The 17396-nt window shown below is 32.7% G+C and overlaps 1 long non-coding RNA gene across 2 annotated transcripts in view; it reads right to left on the reverse strand.

Moving 5' to 3' along the window:
* The window catches only part of LOC143225627 (uncharacterized), a 71809-nt gene that overhangs the window by 20269 nt on the left and 34144 nt on the right, over positions 1–17396 (reverse strand). The window contains exon 4 of one of the 2 annotated variants that reach the window (XR_013013960.1): positions 9126–9778. The exons of the other annotated variant lie outside the window; for it this stretch is intronic. This is a non-coding gene — a long non-coding RNA (uncharacterized LOC143225627). Of the gene's footprint in view, positions 1–9125; positions 9779–17396 lie in introns of those variants that run through there. 2 annotated transcript variants of the gene reach the window in all.

Raw genomic sequence — 17396 nt, forward strand, 5'->3', positions numbered from 1 at the left:
TTGTGTAACGTGAGTTTAACAATACATAACTTATCATAATAATAATACATTGTAACAGGAACTGATATTGTTGGAAGAGAGAAAAATCATGGAAAAGAAATGTGAACGAGAAAGTTAAAGGAAATAAGCTGTTGAAACTGTAACTTTGAAATGCATTTTCTAAGAATAAAAACGTATCAATTAAGCTATAAAAATGAAAAATCATTCTCAGACAATAATACTTTAAAACCACATAAAATCGTTTTCAAACAATAATACTTTAGAACCACATAAAATAGTTCTCAGACAATAATACTTAAGAACCACATGATTGTTGTTGTTTTGAGAAGGCCATTTATTGAAATAAAGAAACAATACTTATTCACAGTCAATTCAACGAGGAATTAAGTTTAAGCCTACTTAATCATTAACTGGAGAACGAAGAAACAATATTGCACATGTAGGTTGTAAAAAATTACCTGCAACCTCATATGAAATAAAATAAATTAATTTTTAATGAACTAATAGTGAATTATTGATTCCTCTATTGGATAACATCATTAATAGCATAGTATATTACTGTATAACCCTATTGGATAACATTATTAATTGTCAATAATTTTTAAATTTGTCACATTTATCGTAATTATGTTATCTATCAAGTTATTACTGTCGTGATAGTAGCATTATATCTTACTCAGGAAATCTACAAGCGAAGTCTTTGAGAAATCAAACAATCCAATTATACAACTAAATATTTGCAAATGTACAAACAATATTGAGTTTTCTATCTCTATGAAACTCAATATTTTATCGCCGGTTCACAATGAGTGAATCAATTTCATGTTGATATCGGTACAGTTCACATAACGGGTAGCTAGCTAGTTCTTCACTGATCACATGTGAGTTTTTCACAGCTGAAGTTATAAAATGCCTTCGTAAAAAAATAATAACATCAGACATTTATTCGATGAAGCTAAACAGTTTGCAATGTTTGAAATCTATAAACGTTCCTGGTCAAATGTCTTTAGTTTTCCGATTAATAAGTGTTAATCGCAGTTTTAACTTCCAAGGTTTATAGAATACTAACTGTAGCAAACAGACAATATATATTGCTTCTTTACATTGTGTTAGTTACCTTTTATAAGCTTCAGAGGAGAGTTTCTAAGAATTTCAGCTAAGGCAACAATACTGATGATTTGCTAGTGCTTTCGTAAAACATATATTATTGATTCTTACAATCTAGAATCTTCTACACATTTAGTGAATAAGCGGAAATTTTACAATATACATTTAATAGTATAAATTACATACAATGTTAAATATATATTTAACTGCAACAAAAAATCAATATTGAAATAAACATACATCAGTAAATCCATTACACTATTTCAGCATTTTTTGTAATATCTTATGGTCCAGTTATTTCTATGGACTCACAAAAACACGTGTTTAGAATGTTATGGCTCTTTGTGTGATTTCAATACTTTATGCATTGTAAAATATCTTAAGTCATAATTTATAACATGTATAACAGTTAAAGATGACTACAGATGTTAAGCACGATAATGTAAGTACAGCAAGAATAAATTATTTATTATTCTAAAAGTTGAGATTTGTTGGAAAAGTAAACTCTTCAAGTATGAATTTTGAAAACCCGCAAGTCGGGAGTTACAACGTAATTATAATCTAACCAGGAATTATATCCTGTAAGAGTGTTAACAGAGTATATCTCTATAAATATAAGGTTGACAGACGACATAATTCGATGGTTAACAGAATACACGACGAACGTTGCCGTGAAATCGGGTGTTTAATACGAACTACAGATGATAATTTTAGATAAATATTTATTCGCTGCACTTATGCTTCTCGGATTTTCTATGGATTATATGATTCTGATTAAATGGGTAGTATGCACCATAGGTCATAAATTTACATATAGCATATCTTTCTAACGAGATGGACATCACGGATCAATAGCATATAGGTTAGAAGTTTAATCCTTTGATATTATAATAAACTAACATCATTAAACAAATTTACATTAAAATTTTATTCTATATATAAGGTACATTTCTAATGACATGCGTAATGTAAACTATCGGCCAAGTGCTAGATTGCTCGCAAAGTATTTCCCTGTAATGAGACTGAGAGGTAGAATCACGGATCAGAAGCACATATATGTGTTTCTCCCCTTTCGTAAACTGAGATATTGTTCGAGAGGTTGTGGTAGATTTATCTTTTTGTATAATTAATAAAACGAATTAAGAATCGGTATTTTATAAAACAAAATAAAACTTATAGTTCATGGGATCGTCTAAAGATAAATAGTTTTCAGTGTAGGGAGTAGCCTAGTGGTTGGTGCACCGTCTTGAAAATCGGAAGGTCCAAATTCCGAGCTCCTGATTTTATAATGAACATTCTCGGTACTTCAAAATCGGGTGCGATATAATACTAGTAGTCAATTTGAGTATTCAGTTAACATAAGTTGTGTAATTGGCGGGCGCTGCTGACATATTACCTTACTGCTGGCCAGAAGTTTTAATTTAGTGATGGCCGTGCCAGAACGTTGAGATATTTGCCTTTATCATTTAGCTCATATATCGCGTATATCGGGGGAATATTCCCATCACAAGATATGCACGAGTGTAATATCTAATGACTAGAAGAAATAATTTATTTACAATATCGAACGGACCAGCATGGCCAGGTGGTTAAGGCACTCGACTCGTAATCAAAGGGTTCAAATCCCTGTCACACCAAAAATGCTTGCCCTTTCAGCCGTGGGTGCATTATAATGTGACGATCAATCCCACTATTCATTAGTAAAAGAGTAACCCAAGAGTTAACGGTGAGTGGTGATGATTAGCTGCCTTCCCTCTAGTCTTACACTGATAAATTAGGGACAACTAGTGCAGACAGCCCTCGTGTAGCTTTGCGCGAAATTCAAAACCAAACAAACAAAATACTATTGTTTGGTAATGGTATTAGTTTTATAATATCTTGTTAATATTCAACAAAACGTTGATTACCCAAAGTTCATACACGCATTTGTTTCAAATAATAATAGTTTTGCTCACACTGAAATCCACAGTATCCTCGTGGACAAGTACATCTGTATTGATGAAGTCTACCTTCAACGTAGGTGGTCTCTAATGTGTATAGACAGTTATTTCCATTATGACAAGGGTTAACATCATATGTCTACACCTGTATTTTAAGAAATAAAATCTAAATTTATTTACTTTCACACTATAATTTATTGTTAAATCTTTAAACCGTATTTTCCATATGCAGGAGACTGTACGCTTGCTTAAAAAAAGATTTTAGTACAGAAGACTACCGTGGATTAAAAACTTATAATAGTATTTTATTCTGTTGGTTTTAGGGACGGTATTCTAACTGTTAGCGTATTCGTTTTTTCTCATCTAATGATTTTATAAATGAATTATAAAGATTTACAAAAAGTCTGAATGTAGCTTCTATACAGTGAAGCTGATACCACATAGTTCGAAACGTTTTCTTTAAATCCAATTTTTACTATTATTGTACTTCCAACATAAACAACGAACCGAGTTTAGTTATCCATATAAATCATATAGCGTACTCGGAGTGTGAATCTCGAAGTGCATGGTTCATGGCCCAATGTCTCATTAATATACTCCTGATTTTGGGGCCGTATATGTGGATAACTACCAATATACTCTAAGATAAGAGAAGTCCAAGAGCTGACAATGGTGGTTCAGTAAACTAACTACCTTTATTCTTGTCTCTCAATTTAAAGTAAGAGACCACTGTGAGTGATTAGCTTGTTGTACAGTTTGTTTTATTAAAAATAAAACTGTGTAAACAACTTAACATTGAAAAATCAGAATATGAACATTTTGTAACCTAACTCTTTGGCGACAATGTGATTTAGAGAACCAGCTAACTCTATCAGGCCTTCATATTCAACGTTGTACATTTCTTTAACTAATTAAAACTGATTGTTTGTTTGTTTTTGAGTTTTGCGCAAAGCTACACCACGGCTATCTGCGCTAGCCGTCCCTAATTTTTCAGTGTAAGACTAGAGGGAAGGCAGCTAGTCATCACCGCCCACCGTCAACTGTTTAACCAACGAATAGTGGGATTGATTGTAACATTATAAGGTCCTAACGGCTGAAAGGGCAAGCATGTGTGGTGCGACGGGGAGTCGAACGTCTTAACCCATCTGGCCATGCTGGACCATTATAATTGATAAGGAAACAATCATATAACGTAATTTTATCTCTTATCTTACTGTGGTCAAGATGTATTTTTCACAAAAAATTATTTTTAAATATTAGGAGAGTACAACTGTTAGATTTTGCAGTCATAAATTTGTTACGCAGTAGTGTTGATACTAAATAATAATCTGTAATGGTTACACATAAATTTTACGGTTTTTAATATTGAACTTAATACCTAATCACAAGTTAAAAGCCAAGTAAACCAATTCAGAATATTTTGCATAACTAACACGACTGATTGAATATTCCTGAACTGCAGAAAAATTATTGAATATTCTGAAGCGCTCGTGGCTTAGGCCTAGAAGTCTACAAAGTGCCGAAACTTTCTGGAATGTAAACTAGAGGACAGCAAACTTACTAAACTCGAACTTTCCAGAAAGGATATAATGACATTCATTTACGCATGTTTTAACGTCTAGAAGTTTCTAGAGTTCATTAACAGCACATAAATGTCACAAAGGATGGTATGAAGTTAGTAGCTTCTGTAGAAATCTAACTAACTGACAGGGTGTGACAGGGATTCGAACCCTCGACCTTCGGATTACAAGTCGAGTTCCTTAGCCACCTGGCCGTGCCGGGCCCGTTTTGAAGTAAAATCAGTGAATAGCCAATATGGTGTTTGAAGTAGATAAAATTTTGAAAAGCGTCTTCATGAAGGAGTTTGAAAACTGAAGAAAATATTACTCAGTTAGTTAAGCGCTATCTACTAAGATTTATATGAGAAAGCGGGAAACTAGGAGTCCAGTGGTTAAATGTTTATTTGAAGAAAAGGTGCTTTGTGAAGATGCACTGGAATTAGTAGATGAGGGCGAGACAGATGCAACTGAACTAAAGAAATTAGAACTAGAATATCAACTGAGGATAAAAGAGCTAGAATTCCTAAGAAGAAAAAACAAAGAGAATTGGAACTGGAGCAAAAATTATTAGAAATGGAAATTAAAATATAGGAATAGGAAACAGTAAAGTAAATCAACCTCCAACACGCTGCGCCATCTAGTAGTAGCAATTTCGATAAGTTAAAAATGTGAGACTGATACCAACATTCCAGGAAAAAGTCGATATATATATATCTTACATTTTTAAAATGTTGCCGTTAGTCTGAAATGGCCAAAAGATGTTTGGACTCTGCTATTATAGAGTGCACCGACTGGTAAATCCAGAGAAATATTTTCGGTACTTTCACTAGAATAATGTAGTGACCATGACACTTTTAAACAGGCAATTTTGAAGGCTTATGAATTAGTGTCAGAAGCTTACGGGCAGAAATTTAGAAAATTCAGGAAAGAGGAACACCAGATACATGTAGAATTTGTTCAAAAAAGAAACAACTGTTTGACATATGGTTGTAATATAATAAAATAGATAAAATTATTGACCAGCTGAGGCAGCTTATTTTGATAGAGGAATTTCGGCAGTGTCTCCACCCAGAGGTATGAATGACGTTGAATGAGCATAAGATGGAAAAATCAAATAGCACGTGAGTTTTTCACAGACGAAGATACGTAATGTCCTTGTAGAAATATCAATGTCTGAAATTAATTCATTGAAGTTAAGCGGTTTGTAATGTCCGAAAGCTCAGTTGGCAACATTGTAAAACATACATTGTTGATTTTTACACTCAAGAATCTTCTACAAATTTAGAGAACAGGCGGGACTTGTGGAATACACATTTAACAGTATATGTTACATGCATTTCTAAATATATGTTAAACTGAAACAAACATCGATATTAAAATAAATATATATCAGTAAATCCATTACATAATTTAGTAGCTTCTTCAGAAACCTACATGACTACCAAAAGTTATCACGCTCAAGATTTTATAAAACTTGAAATAGTGTGTTCCGGATTAAAAAAAAATTGAATATTATTTCACGGCGAAATTAAATTTATTAAGGCATGTTGTATAAAGAAATTCTCGATTCTGACTACGTCAGTTAATTTTAGTATTTTTGTGATTCTTTCAACATTGCTTCACAATTGTATGAATATTGTTAGATTGGTAATATTATTCTTATTGTGATTTAATGAACATGTAATAATTATTATTGTAAATTGACTGTCTTGTTTGTCGGTTTCACGATCAGTACTTCATATGGTAACAAGATCTTATTAATCACAAACCGTTAATAGATTTGAAACCTACAGTTGCGTGATGTAAAAATACGTTGGGTATATTGTGAAAATGCTTTATTTGTTTTGGTTTGTAAAATATAAAGTAGAAACAAGTGTGTTAAGTTGTAACTACATCGATCCAATAAATTTCAAGGTTGGCTTTCGGTCTCTTTAGGCCTTTTTACTTACACTTTTATCTAGAATATAAATCTAGTTTAAAACATTACTGTTTTTTTTTCTTACTCATTTTATTTAAGTCTCTGGACTTATGATGTTAAAAATCGGGTTTCGATACTTGTGATTGGCAAAGTACAAATAGCTCATAGCGTAGCTTTCCACTACAACAAACAAACAATAACTTTATTGAATATAACTTGTACAATATAGGAGTTTAAACCTTACTAATCAATAATTGCACGCATCGTGGATCAGCGGTAAGATTCAGGATTAATCTAACTTGTAACAACTGATAATTCTTTTACCATTAACTTCTGGACACAATAAAAGCAATTATTGAATAGAATCAGTTGTCAAAAGTTGGGCCATTTAATGCATCTAATAATCGATTTATAGCAATACTTACTAGTTATATTTTATAATGCAGTCTGTATTTTACTATACGATAGTGACTTAAACATTTTATTTTCAGAGTCAAAACTATCATGTGCTCTAAACAGCCATAAAAAATTAAGATTATGTTAGAAGATGAAGCAGCCCTAAGATGTTGTTTATTTAAAAGTAGATAGAATATCTTAATTTGCGTACTATATAACAAAATATCTCTTAGATTTCGGCCAAAGAAGAAATCCTAAACTGAAGGCGTTTTATTCAACGCCCCCCCCCCCCAGTCTCACGACGGTATGTATGGAGACATATACTGCTAGAAACTGAGTTTAGATACCCGTGGTGAGTAGAACTTTGTGTAGTTTTATGTTTAATAACATAAAATAACAACAACTTTTGTCCAAAACATGAATAATTATTTCAGATAAAATTACAACAATGAAAACATAAATGAATAACATTTATAATACAGTTTATTTTAGTTATTTGTGAGTCATAAAAATCAACAAGTGTTATCAAATTACGCAATTGTCGTTGTTGTGTTATACCTACTAGAACAACTTGAGGAATTTTTATTCTATAGTACGTATAATCTGGTGATTGTCATGTCGGGTCAACGATTCCGAGAGTGCGTGATTCATAAACTTTTGACACAAAGACGAGTTTCGCAGTTTGGAACTGTGGATGCGTTATACGAGTGACGATGAAATCCACTATTAAAATTTACAAGAATAATCAAAAGCTTCTGGTGGGTTCCGTCGACTCTTGCTGTTAAAGGAAAACCTTTATCTATCGTGCGAAATTTAGGGACGGCTATCATAGATATCCTCTTGTATAGTTTTTGCGTAAAATTGTAAACAAACAGCCGTTCTAAAATGTATTTAAATCTGCACAAATGTCAGCTAGATTCACCAATCATACTGTTTGTTTCTATTTCTTACAGTCTTTCATTGTGACTTCCATCTCCATACTATTCATCAATGACGTAAGACTGTAGATTTGAACATCATCATCTCTTATTGACCCAGAATTATGACCATTGGTTTAAAATATTATCACGACTCTGACTAATAAAAATTATTTAATATCTCTTTTCATGATTCAGCATTTCTTACGTGAAATTTATATAGTATATTGCTTATATTTAATAGAACTGTGGTCACTGTACCTAAATCATTTTTATAATTACTTCAAACTGTAAATCAGTATGGCTTTACTTTATATATAAGAATCAGAATTTTAGCATAAAATTACAAAATGGGTTATATGCGGCTAATATTTGAAGTAATGCAACAGCTTACACTGATTCAGGGACCGTAGTTGTGTTATGTCAGTGAAGGTTAAACAAATCCAGTATCCGATCAGAAAAGTGATTTCTTTTGACAAGCTTTTAGGTACGAGTATACATAGATCGCCTTTGCACAAGATTTTGCAAAATTCTGAGGCAACTTTTTTCTATGTCTCTTTAAAATAGGTTCAGGTTCACAAGTTTTAAGTTTTTTTGTACCTGTATATTTTAATAAACAAACAATAATGAAATTTATAATATTGATTTATATACAAAAGTTTTATAAACTTACAAACTATTTAGTCTCCTGTCTGGGCTGAAACTCAATATTTTATCGATGGATTACGATAAGTCAATTAATTTAAAGCTGATATCGGCACAGTTCATTTAAATGGTAGCTAACTAGCTCTTCACTGATCACATCTGAGTTTTCACAGCTCAAGTTATATAATGCTTTTGTGAAATTACTGACGTTCGATGTTATTCCGTTGAAGTTAAATGTTTTATAATGTTCGAAAGCTATAAACGCTAGTGGTCAAATATCTGTAGTTTTCTTACTAATAAGTGTTAATCACAGTTATAGATTACAATGTATACTATACCAACTGTAGCAGACCAGTAACATTATGTAAAAAAATTTTTACTTTTTTCTCGTTCCTGGGCAGGAAATGTTATTTCCCAATTGCTTATGCCTAAAGTAAACGTAAAAGACCTATTTTTTTCTTCAAACTTTACTTTTGTGACCAGGGTAATGAAATTTTCAAATTTACCCATTTTCCAGAACATTCCAGGTAGATTCAGTGCTGAGTGGTTGATGGAGAATTTTCTCGTAAGATTTTACACAATCGAACTTTTTAGACTTTTTAAAATTTAAATATATATATATATATTTTTTTAATTTTCAATAGTATAGAAAAAATATCACATATAAAATATTTTGCATGAACCTATTACACATTAGTTGTGGATGAAATAAATTTATTCTTCATAATAACAATTTTATTTTTCTCTTTTGCAGGATGGTACAGAGGGGAAAAGAGAGCCATGAAGTTCGCTATTCCAAGAATTTGGCGTGAATTCACTGACCACTCAAGCAATTGTTACTTCTGTATGGTGGACCCTTCCAAACGTCGAGCTGGCAAGAATGCATCTGCTATCATGTATCCAGACCTCTTGATAAGGAATCTGCAGCCTTAAAGTACCTTCAAGACTTCTTCCCTAAGCTGTCTGAGGCAAAGGTCAAAGCTTGTGTCTTCATTGGACCATAAATAAAGAAGATCCTGGAGTGCACATAATTCCACAAGAAGCTCAGTAGGAAGGGAAAAAAGCTTTGAGCAGCTTTATCAGAGTGATTCGGGGCTTCTTGGGCAATCACAAGGCCGAAAATTATGTGGAACTGGTTGAGGCTCTGGAGAAGAACTACGGCAAAATGGACTGCAGGATGTCCCTGAAAGTCCATATCCTTGACGTTCATCTTAATAAATTCAAGGAGAACATGGGAGCATACTTAGAGGACCAAGGAGAGTGCTTCCACCAAGATATACTGGACTTTAAACGCCGCTACCAAGGAGCGTATAACAAAAACATCATGTAAGACTATATTTGGGGCCTGATACGTGAAAGTGGTTTACATTACAGTCGCAAATCTCGAAAAACTATTCACTTCTAAACATTTTATGTTCATTTTTATATAACTTTAGTATAAATATATGTAAATCCTGATTCATATGTTGTTTTATTTAGACCTTGTGCAAATAAAAATGTGCAAATTTGCCCGTTTTTACACAGAAAAAGGTTAATTTCTAAATTTCAAAATCAAACTTTGAGGGGAATAATGTCAATTTTCTGTACTTTTACAACACAAGCAATTAAGAAATAACACATACTGTCCAGGAACAAAATTTGTGTTACATAGCGTTATTAATAGTATAATTAATTCAGGACTGGAAGCAAAATGTTTAAGGTCAACAGAAGTGTTTTCCAATTTCTATAATCAGAAATTTTACTTAATCGATGAAAACACTCTTACGTTGGAAAAAAAAACCCATCAAAATTTACCACAAACATGGGTAAAACTCTGTTGAAAACGTCAATAACGAATTGATTCATGAATAAAATTATCAAGAGATGGCACTGTTTCTCTTGTAGTTTCAACATACGAATTCCTCACAGCACAGCTAATCAACCCAATGGTTTGCTTAGGCGTATTCGCATTCTTTAAATTCAAATATAGTTAAAAATAATTTGTTTCATTTAAGCTAGACGTACAATAAGTTTTAAATTCAAATATTGTTGAGCTAGAAACATTTCTACACCGTGAAAATATTAGATAGGTTTACATATATAGAATAGCCTGGCCAGGTGGTTAAGGCACTCGACTCGTAATCTGAGGGTTGTGGGTTCGAATCTTCGTCACACCAAACATACTCGCTCTTTCAGCCGTGAGGGCGTTATAATATTACCGTCAATCCCACTATTCGTCGGTAAAAGAGTAGCCCAAGAGTTTGGCGGCGCGTGGTAATGACTAGTTACCTTCCCTCTAGCCTTACACTGATAAATTAGGGACGGTTAGCGCAGATATCTCTCGTATAGCTTTGCGCGAATTTAAAACAAACAAGCATATCTCGCAGTAGAATAATGCATTAGAATTAATTATATAACAACAACCATTTTCTAAAAACTACTCTTTTTTTTCAATTCACATCATCCTACATTCAGTGATTTAAGTTTTATAGGAAGGGAAATATCCATGTAGCTTTCAAGAAGTTAAATCAATCTTTGAGCTCCTTAAATTATCACATTGTTTTCGGAGATGACAGTTGCTCATGTGCCTGAAATCATTCTTAGATATTTTGTCTTCAGTTACAAATAAAAAACGTTGAAAGTGTCGTGATAATAGGCATAGTCGTTAGATCTAAATGACGGATCGTTCGTTTCGTATTTAGAAAATAATCCAAAGATGAAGAAAGCAAGAAAATACGCGATGACAACAAAAAAGAATTAGATAAATAACACGTGTTTGACAAAAACTTCTGAAAAATAGCTAAAAAACAGAAAATATTTTTGTTTTATCTCTTTTGTCTACGAAACGTTTGAGGTTTTGCTAAATACAGTAAAGAAACGAATCGTTTTGAGTGTTCCTAATAATGTTACAAAACAAAACGTACTGTGGAGAAAAGGCATATAATAATGAATAGTGAAAGTTGAAGGGATAAAACTTTAAGCTAGTTATTATAACTATAGCAAAAATGAATTATTTTACAAAGTGTACTGAACAACAATGCTTCTATGTATACGTAATGAAACATATCTTACAACATCACAGTCAGACTGTCCTCTCCACTTTCTGAGTTTTATAAATAAATGTAATCAAATATTACAGTATTGTTTGTAACTTACCAACAGCTTCAGGCTGTGATAGTTCCACATTTAAATATCACTTAATGTTAAACAAACTTATTTTTATTTGTCCAGACTAGGATATTGACATATTTCAAAGTATGGTCATGAGTGTTACAGTGGTTAACTTTAGTTTTATTAGAGTATGTTGAGCTAATAATCTCAAGGCTTCTACTATATATATATATATGTGTGTGTATATATAGTTGTTCACACAATATATAGTATTGGAGAGAGGAATATCACTTATCGACACTTCAACTTTGTGTGTGTATCGGTTTAACACTTTAACTTTGTGTGTGTACCGATTCAACACTTTAACTTGTGTGTGCACCAGTTTAACACTTTAACTTTGTGAGTGTTCCAGTGTAACACTTTAACTTTGTGAGTGTTTTGCTTTAAAGTTTCAACCTTGTGTGTGTACCGGTTTAAGGTTTCTTATTGTAATAATTTACACCTATAATGTTGAGGTTCTTAGGTTTATTTTCTGTTATGAAAAACGAAATAATAAGTCGAGTTTAAGCTCCAATCGACAGTAAATTACTCTGTTTCCTCACAAAATATATGTCCCAGAAGACACCAGGAAATGTGTCATGTTAGGAACAACAAAAGCCAGTATGTCTCTTGTAATACCCTGCATAAGATATATTTTACAGTTTCTGGCTCTCAAGTGAACCGAATAAGCAATAGAAACAGATGTGTGTATGATACTATTGTGAATGAGAACACTTTTAGACTTCTTAAAAATTAATGAACAATCGCAGTTCTTCTGGTTTATGGACTACAGCTCCTAGAACTGATATTAATTAATCAATATTGTTGCAATAAACTAGTGAATTTGCAAAATGTATGTTATAAACTCTCTCTCAAGATTTCTGTACCAGTAAAATGATCTCCCTAGAGAAAGTAAGTTCTAAGCGCGAAGTCTGGACCCAAAAATCTCTGAAGATTTCTTTGGAAGGCCCAGATCTCTCACCAAGTCATTAAGTTCACTTTGTGAGAAAAATTGTAATTCACCATATGCTTCAGCTTGAAAACAATCTATATCATCATTTCTACTGACACCAGGTCCAAAATCAAATAAAACTGTATCAAGAGTTTCCAATGGACTAGGTACAGGCACGTCAAGTCTATGGGCAACATGTCTTATAGAAGATTGTAGGTTTGGATGATAAATCCTTTTTATTTCGAGTATTGTAGCCGTGCACATTACACAAATAACAATAGCAGTCATCTCTGTGGTTTGTAGCCTTGCACATTACACAAATAAAAATAGCAGTCATCTCTGTGGTTTGTAGCCTTGCACATTACACAAATAAAAATAGCAGTCATCTCTGTGGTTTGTAGCCGTGCACATTACACAAATAAAAATAGCAGTCATCTCTGTGGTTTCTAGGTCACACCAGACCACTGGAATTCCAAAAGACAAAGTCTTTTTCATTACCTTTAGTCCATTGACTCAACTTTTTGACGCAAACTTTATGTTGAAATTATGATTTGTTTTTATCCCAAAGCTTTATTCCAAATACACATAATACGCTTTTTGGTGAATTCTGTAATGTTCTGCCTTTTTCTTTATAATAAATTCACCGAAAATATAACAAGATAGGTTTTGGTCACTTATATAACCTCTTGTTGCGAGAGCGATGAATAAATAATAATGAAAAGAAAGACGTCAGAGTGCATGCACAAACAAATACTATACATAACTGGCACGCCATGAGGCCCTTTAACTGTTTACATACTAGCGGTGTGTTTCTCGTGGTTTTGTAACGATGGATAAGAACTTCACGTGGCAACTGGTCTCGAAACATCTATAGACAGCAGTTGTCAATATTTTAACCACAAGAAAATTTGACCCTATTTCAATGAAAATAACCCAGTTATGTAAAAGTACTTATGATATTATGTGTAAAATTTGTACGTGATGGACAAAAAATTATATATTTTTCAGATTCAGCGTACAAGAATTACTGTAGAACACGTAAAAATTACAAAGTAAGACCATCACAAGTCTTTGAAGCATCACACAGACCTCTAGGTTTTGCAGAATGGCTATATGAAAGTTATAAGAAAAAAAGAGACAATGTATTTGAATGCTATTTGCACCCATAGTCTTGTGGTATTTGGATATTCCTTTGTACTTCTACTAAATCAGAATGCAAGAGACAGGACTGTTGGTGAATATCTTCAGTCCAATATAGTCGAAATACGTTAGTGATCGACGTTTTCTTCACACCTATATTTGATCAAACACATTTAGTTAGCGTAGTATGGAGAAGGGCTGCATACCAAAATTACACAATTTTAACTCTGTCTGGAGAATATTCTTTAATTCTACAGGACTTGCGCACAACTAACTCACTGACAATGTGAATAGTGATGCAGAACATGCTCAAAAACTCGAAGTGGTCAAATTCAATATTAGTGCTCATTTTGGTTAACATTTCCACATTGCTGTACTATCACATTGCTCATTCCCATACCGTTTCTCTAAGTTCCTAATGACATTTCTGTTTCGAGTACATGTATATTATCCACGGTACTCATGTACTTACATTGTATACCTTCATTTGTAAAAAGAAAAAATATTTTCAAATTATGGTATTAAAAAAATTAATAAATGTATTTGTGATTGTGAGAATGTTCAATTTATTAATAACGTAACATAATAAGGTTGTGTTGTGATACATGATTTCTTTTAGTCTAGACCACTGCTTCTCAAAGTATGGTCAGCGATCCGATACTGGTCCATGAAAAAAAATGCCGGTTTACAGAAAACTAAAAAAATTAAATCAAATTAATTTTCACCTTTTCACTACTAACCGTAATTTAAAGCTTTCTTCAAGCTCTTGCTGTATATTAAAGAAAAATGTATTTAAACCAGTTAATATAAATATATTCTAATAAAACTCATATCTTTCAAATACATTATAATTTAAATTTTCATTTCATCTAACTTGGATTTCTTTGTGTTTCAACCAAGCTAATATAACAGGGAGGAAAATTGAAAGTTTGTACTTAAGGTTACAAAACTATAAATTCAAAAATTGACAGTTTTCTTCACACCTTCAGTCCCTCAGGAATTAAAGTGTTCTCACTTAGAGCAATTAATAGAGCCTAAGATTAAGTTTTACTGGGTTGATAACCGTGAGACTCTTGTGAAATGCCGTAAATTTAAACCACACATTAGCTAGACACGTCTTGTTGTTGGATCCAAGCCCTGTCTGAAGGTAAGATCAAAGAAGGGATTTTGTCTTACATAAAAGGACCATTTGTTTATTCGAATTAACTGGTTCTTCGACACCAAAATCTTAGGGATTTTATTCAAAATGTGTTAAGTTTGCTTACTCTGTCAATGGAACTTGACAGGCATGCAAGACCTGAGTCTTACATTTGGTAGTGCCAGGTGGCAGCACACAAGTTGTTGGTGGTTGGCACTAAAAGCATCAGTTTATTCTGAGAAGAGAGATAACAACTTTTTTAAGTTGTTCGTTTTTAGGAAAACTCCTCTACAATATTGATAGATGGCTGAAGAAATGTGCACCACACAAGAAAACCTCATGTGATGCACAAATGCAGCCTAGTTCTAGTAAAACTAAAGTTAGTGAAAATAATATGTCTAATTATGAACGTTTAAGTGATATGCAGCTTGGTAGCAACGAAAAGAAAACAAAGGCCTATTGAACTCGACAGTATTATGATGAATATTTGAAATACGGTTTTATAAGTGGTGGTTGCAGTAATGACTTGCCACTTTGTGTTCTTTGTTCAACATTATCAAATGAAAACATGAAAGTATCAAAACTAAAATGGCACTTGGATAGCGGAAATCCAGAATACTTGATTAAGCCAATAGATGTTTTTCATAAACAAAAAAAAAATTAAATAGTTTTTCCAAACAAATAATTTCACACACTTTTTCCATCATAAAATATTCCAATGAAGACTTGGTTATGGCTTCTATTAAGTTTCAAAACTAATATCCAAGACAGGTTATCTGCATACTGTTGGTGAAACGTTAAAATTTCCTGCATCAAAAAATAATCACATCTCGTGTTTATAAAAAACAAGAAAATCAGTCGAATTTATTACCATTATCCAATAACACAGTGAAGGGAGAATTGTGGATATAGTGAAAATTTTTGAAGGAGCTTTTCTACGTTGAGCTCACCGCAGTCAGTTTTTTTTTCATTACAGGTGAATGAAAGCACAAACATAGCAGATAATGTAAATTTAATGTGCTTTGTAAGATAATATTATAAGGACACAATTCATGAAGATTTATTGTTTTGTAAACTACTTCCAACAAGAACAATGGTGATAAAATTTTTAATTTAATCAATAATTTTATAATTCAGAGTGGTATTTAATGGAAAAAATGTGTTGCATTGAGTATCGATGATGCTTACTCAATGGTAGGTTCCCAAACTAGAGTATTTCAGAACAGCGGTACCGTAAGGTGTATGGGTACATTGTAGCATTCACAAAGAGGCGTTAGCTGTGAAGAAAGCAACCTACTTTTGAGTTCAACAAGAATGTGTTAATTTCATAAACAACTTAAAATCTAGTTTGTCGAATTCCTGAATCTTTACTGCTTTGTGCAAAGAATTAGCAAGTGAACATAAGCATCTCATATTACACTGAAAAGTTCAGTGGAAATGTCTAAAAAAGGCTCATCAAAATGAAGTTATCATGTTTTGGAGCAACATCCCTCATCAGCAAAGGATGCATTATTTGAATTTAGAAACAGGTTTCATAATTTGCATTTGTTAATTAAGGTGGCCTATTTATGTGACATATTTGGCTTCTTAAATGCATTGAATCTAAGGTACTACCATAAATATTTTTAAATTCCAGGAAAAGATAGAAGCAACTATAAAAAAAAGTAATTTGCAGGTACATCGAGTTTAGAAGATAAATTATGTGTTTTTCTACTTTAACAGCAATACAAAACCAAAGTGAAGAAGGTAATATTCCAGATAAGATTTCTTTACCAATCAAAGAGCATCTTATAGGGTTAAAACATACTTGAAGAAATATTTTCCTCCAATTAACAGCAGTAAAATGTAGATCGGGATCTCTTTTACTGTTAACACAGAAAATGAGGTTTATTTGTTTGTTTTTGAATTTCGTGCAAAGTTACTCGAGGGCTATCTGCGCTAGCCCTCCCTAATTTAGCAATGTAAGACTAGAGGGTAGGCAGCTAGTCATCTTCACCCACCGCCAACTTTTGGGATACTCTTTTACCAACGAATAGTGTGATTGATCGTCACTTTTAACGCCCTCAGGCTGAAAGGGCGAGCATGTTTTGGTGCGACCAGGATTCGAACCCAGGACGCTCGGATTACGAGTCGAACGCCTTAACACGCTTTACCATGCCGGGCCCCAGAAAATGAGGAAGGATAACAACTCAGTGAATCAGAAATTGATTCTATTATTGAACTGTCCCGTAACAATACACTGAAAGACCATTTTAGTCAAGACTCGTTAATTAATTTTTGGTTTAGCTGTGGTGCTGAATTTCCAAATTCATCAGAAAAAGCAATTATTTCTTATGCCATTTGTCACGACTTATAAATGTGAATCAGGCTTCTCAACGTTGGTTTTCTTAAAAAACAAATTAGATGATCAAACTAACTTCTTTTCCTCCTGACATGAAGTTGCTGTGTGATGAAAATAGCATCATCATTTTCATTAAATAAGTTATTTCTTAAAAGAGCATTAATAAATATACAGTTAATGTAAATATTAAATAAAAATGAACTAAAATTTCTTT

The sequence above is a fragment of the Tachypleus tridentatus genome, chromosome 9 (genome assembly GCF_004210375.1).
Source record: "Tachypleus tridentatus isolate NWPU-2018 chromosome 9, ASM421037v1, whole genome shotgun sequence".
NCBI lineage: Eukaryota > Metazoa > Arthropoda > Merostomata > Xiphosura > Limulidae > Tachypleus > Tachypleus tridentatus.